The sequence below is a fragment of the Brassica oleracea genome, unplaced genomic scaffold, assembly GCF_000695525.1.
Source record: "Brassica oleracea var. oleracea cultivar TO1000 unplaced genomic scaffold, BOL UnpScaffold00534, whole genome shotgun sequence".
NCBI classification, from domain to species: domain Eukaryota; kingdom Viridiplantae; phylum Streptophyta; class Magnoliopsida; order Brassicales; family Brassicaceae; genus Brassica; species Brassica oleracea.
In genome coordinates, this window is record NW_013617419.1 from 61,402 (window position 1) to 66,468 (window position 5,067).

The following is a 5,067-nucleotide window of genomic DNA, read 5'->3' on the forward strand; positions in this document are numbered from 1 at the left end:
AAGATGCTCTGAACATTTTGTACCCCACGAAAAGGATGTATACTTTTGATCGTGAAGCACCCTGATCGTTAGTGGTCCTGGGCGGATCCGCCCCGCAAGACCCGCCCGCTGCGGGTCACAACTCATTTTTTGACTCCAAAGAAATACCAGCAGCATGACCCGTAAGACTTGAACTGGAGAACCGCAATAAAATAGATTCCCAAATCCGCGGATCATGCGGATCGGAGTTTGGGTATGAAATTATGATCCTAGTGGGTCATGTGGATAGGTGTAGTCTTCTGACCCGCATGACCCGTAAGACTTGAACATCCTACACCTAGGATCATATCGGGACTAGATTCGCATAAGATAGTAAAATCATGTATCTAGGCCACATAGATAACACTTAAAAAAAATAGCTATGATTAGAAATATGGATAGCAGTAAGTTTAAAAAAAAAAATATAGATTTATGTTATTAAAAAATTTGGAAGTCTACTACATTATACTAAAAAGTAATAGATTTAAGTTACTTGATATAAATATTCAAATCAAAATACTAATTTAAAATTGATTTATATCAAAAATTCATTCAAAAATATACATATATTCAAAATTTGATTTTTACTAACATAGTTTCCAATAACCATTATAAAAATGTTTTCAATATATATAAGAAAAACACAATACAAAGCTCAATTTCAAATACCAACTAAAATTATGGTTTTATATTTCACATTGAAATTTAAAAATATAATATATGTGATTATTTATATGATTGTACGTATAAAATATTATTAATTATAAGATTACTTATTTGAAGGTACGTATAAAATACAATTAAATATATGATAAAACATATTTTTGTAACGACACTTATAAGATATATAATAGTGATTAAGGGTGGGCGTTCAGGTTCGTTTTCGGGTCTGTTTGGGATTTCGTGTTCGGTTCAGATCTTTGAGGATTCAATTCGGATTTGGATAACCAATTTAAATTATTTTAAAATTTTTAAAATTTATTATATGCTTTAATTTTTAAAAAAAATCTGTAAACAGTAGAATATATTACATATAAATTTGAATAACATATGTCAAAGTACCTAACTTAACATATAAATTGGTTTGGTTTAAATATTTGGATAGAAAATTAATAATTATTTAAGTATTTTTGGAGTTTTGAGTATATTTTAACTATTTTAGATATTTACGTTTGATTATTTGTATATATTTTCAAGTATTTAAACGAACTTAAAAGTATCATATATATTCTGGATGTTTTTATATATATTAAAACTTAAAATAATTAATATATATAAGTATATAAATCTATTTTGGATACCCAAAATACTTCAGTTCAGATCGGATTAGGTTTCAGTTCTTCAAATACTAAAATTTTGAATAATTCGGATATTTAATCAATTTCGGTTCGGATTTGGTACTACTTATTCGGATTGGGATCAGTTCGGTTCTTCGAATTCGAGTTTTTTGCCCAACACAAAATTGTGACATAAAAAAGGGAAATTGCCAAAAATACTATTTTTAAAGTACCACTTTTTATGTTTACACTAATCATTTTTACCCTCATCTTTAATAAAGGGTAAAAGACATTTATAACCCTTTGATTAACTTTAACAAAAAAAAAATATATGCTTGACTAATCTAAACATAAAACATCAATTCTAAACCCTAAATCATCAATATTAAACTCTAAACCAAGAAACATCAGCTCTAAACCCTAAACCCTGAAACATCAACTCTAAACCCTAAACCTTCAAATCTAAACCCTAAAACATCAACTCTAAACCCTAAACGTAAACCCTAAACCCTAAATCTAAACTTAAAACATCAACTCTAAACCCTAAACGTAAACCCTAAACCCTAAATCTAAACTTAAAACATCAACTCTAAACCCTAAACGTAAACCCTAAACCCTAAATCTAAACTTAAAACATCAACTCTAAACCCTAAACGTAAACCCTAAACCCTAAATCTAAACTTAAAACATCAACTCTAAACCCTAAACGTAAACCCTAAACCCTAAATCTAAACTTAAAACATCAACTCTAAACCCTAAATCATAAACTCTAAACCCTAAACCATGAAATATCAACTCTAAACCCTAAACCCCGGAACATCAACTTTAAACCCTAAACCCTAAATCATCAAATCTAAACCCTAAAACATCAATGCTAAACCCTAAACGTAAACCCTAAACCCTATATTTTTCTGAAATTCGAACCCTAAACCCTAAAACCCTAAACCTTCAAATCTAAACCCTAAAACATCAATGCTAAACCCTAAACGTAAACCCTAAACCCTAAAACCCTAAACCTTCAAATCGGAACCCTAAAACATCAACTATAGGGTTTTACGGTTTAGGGTTTAGGGTTTAGGATTTAGGGTTTAGAGTTGAAGGTTTAGGGTTAGGGTTTAGAGTTTATGTTTTAGGGTTTAGGGTTAATTTTATAAGGTTTAGAGTTTAGAGTTTACTTTTCAGGGTTTAGGGTTTAGTGTTGATAGTTTAGGGTTTAGTGTTGATGGTTTACAGTTTAAAGTTGAAGTTTAGGGTTTAGATTTGAAGGTTCAGGGTTTTAGGGTTTAGAGTTAAAGGTTTAGTGTTTAGAGTTGAAGTTTAGGGTTTAAATTTGAAGGTTCAAGGTTTTAGGGTTTAGAGTTGAAGGTTTAAGTTTTAGGGTTTAGAGTTGATGTTTCGGGGTTTAGGGTTTAGAGTTGATATTTCAGGGTTTAGGGTTCGTATTTTAAAAAAAAATAGGGTTTAGGATTGATGGTTTAGGGTTTAGAGTTGAGTTTTAGGGTTTAGGGTTTGAATTTCGAAATAGTATAATTCGAAAAAAAAATTAAAAAATATTTTTTATTTTTTCATATTTTTATTTATTTATATATTTATTTATTATATATACAAAAAACAAGGGTATAAGAGTATTTTGCCACTTAACGAAGAAGGTATTTTTGAAAATATCCCTTTAGTGGTGGTAAAAATGAAAAGTGGTAGCATGAAAGTGGTAAACATATAATTTCTCCCATAAAAAATAAATAGAATCATATTTTTTTAAAAATACACCCGCGCCTAGTATACTATTAAAAGAGAAGTATAAAAATAAAGTACCTCTTAATTTTTCAACTTATTTACAACGGCATAAGTTATTAATTAACTTACCTTTTATGATTTTTTTGTATTTTCCTCTTTAATTAATGTATTTCCAAAATCAAATTCTAACTAAATTTTTTTGGCAAACAATCTTAATAAAGCTTGGTTTTTGTATTCTTTGTTTTATTTATTTATTTTATATATTTTTGTTTGGAAAAATAATTAATTCCATATATAAATTTCATAATTAAATACATACATTATACGGTAACTATTTTACTAATTCCACTAGGTGATTTTTCCGTGGGTATAAATATTTATAACGTAAATATGCTATAATAATTGATTGCTATTTACTTTTAATTTTGAATTAATTTATCATTTCTATGCATCATTTATATTAATTTAATTATACATATGATTTTATATATGTTATATCTAATCGGTTTTGTTGTTTTTACAGTCGATTTAGGTATCATTTAGGTAAATTAGATTGCATATGTGAAGTCAAATGTAATATTTTTTATTATATATTAAAATTTTGATTAATTTCTTATTTGCATTTACGTGGTTGTTGTCTTAGATATGTAAATATATTTTAGGAAGATTGTGTATAACTTAAGATATATTGGGCTTGGAATGAAATAAAAAAAAATTAACTAAATTGTCTAATTCCAAATTACATAAATTAATATAACGATAATATTCTAAAATCTCATGCATATATATATTTTTTACAAAATAACTAAATTGAAATAGTTAGTTAATATTTATTTTTATTTTATTTTTTATTTATTTAAATAATGATTTATTATATATATAGAGAACAAGGGTATAAGAGTATTTTGCCACTTAATGAAAAATGTATTTTTGAAAATATATTTTTAGTGGTGGTAAAGATGAAAAGTGGTACAATGAAAGTGGTAAACATGAAATTTTTCCTTAAATTTATGATTTTAGATATAAGTTGGATTAGTCGAGTGACTCATGTTGTGAGTATATTATTGAGTTACATATATTTTTTCGAAGTATAATTATTTTTTATTATAATTAAGTCAAATCAAATCAATTTAAATGCGTATTCAAGGTTGGGATCCCGGAGATCTAAGGCTTGAAAGGGGCAATCGAAAGGTTTTTAGTGGTTCTCGGAGAGTAAATCTTCATCTTCATGACGGTTTCAGTGGAGGATGGAAGCGAAAGGAGCTTATGGATTCTCGAAGGATTTTATGGAGATCTGGAAAGTCCAGGAAAGCGAGGCAAGGCGAATCGAATCTGAAGGTATCTCTAGGCCCTGAGAATGATTTAGGGTTGGCTAATGATATGGTCGGAAATGGGAATCATAGTGTAGAGGAGGATGTAATGGAGTTTGATGAAACTAGGATTGATGTAGAGGGCAATGAAAAGGTTATTAGTGGTGATGATGAGTTCCAGAACCTCACTGATGGAGAAGTTGAGGAACCTGATAATTTACAGGAGGTTTTGGACGAGACCAAGGAGGTTATCAATTACCTAGGGGATGCAGGTGATATGGGAATTGCCATTGGTAATGAGGAGAAAAAGAATTGTTCACGCAAGGTGTTATTCAAGAATACGACTTTGGCGGAGGGAACATCAAAAAAGAGGTTCGTTCAGGCTGTACTCTCACCACACAAACGCATTCAAGCAACGGCAGGTAATCGACACGGAGAAGGTGTGAAACAGACAGAGGAAAAGGGTCCATCAAACCCTAAACCTAGCTCTTCAAAACCATATATATCGTTTATGGATATCATCGGCTTTGAAGAATTTTGGTGGGAATGGTTGGTCAACTTTGGTGTTTTTATTTTTGGGTTTTCAATAAGCTCTGTGAGCATATCATTTTGTAGTACTGTTGAGGCTTCTTGGCTTTGTTTTGGCCTTTTGTTTCTGGCATATCTTCATGTTAGCAATCATGATATGGTGATGTATTGGAATATTTATGGTGTTTTGGATTCTTGGC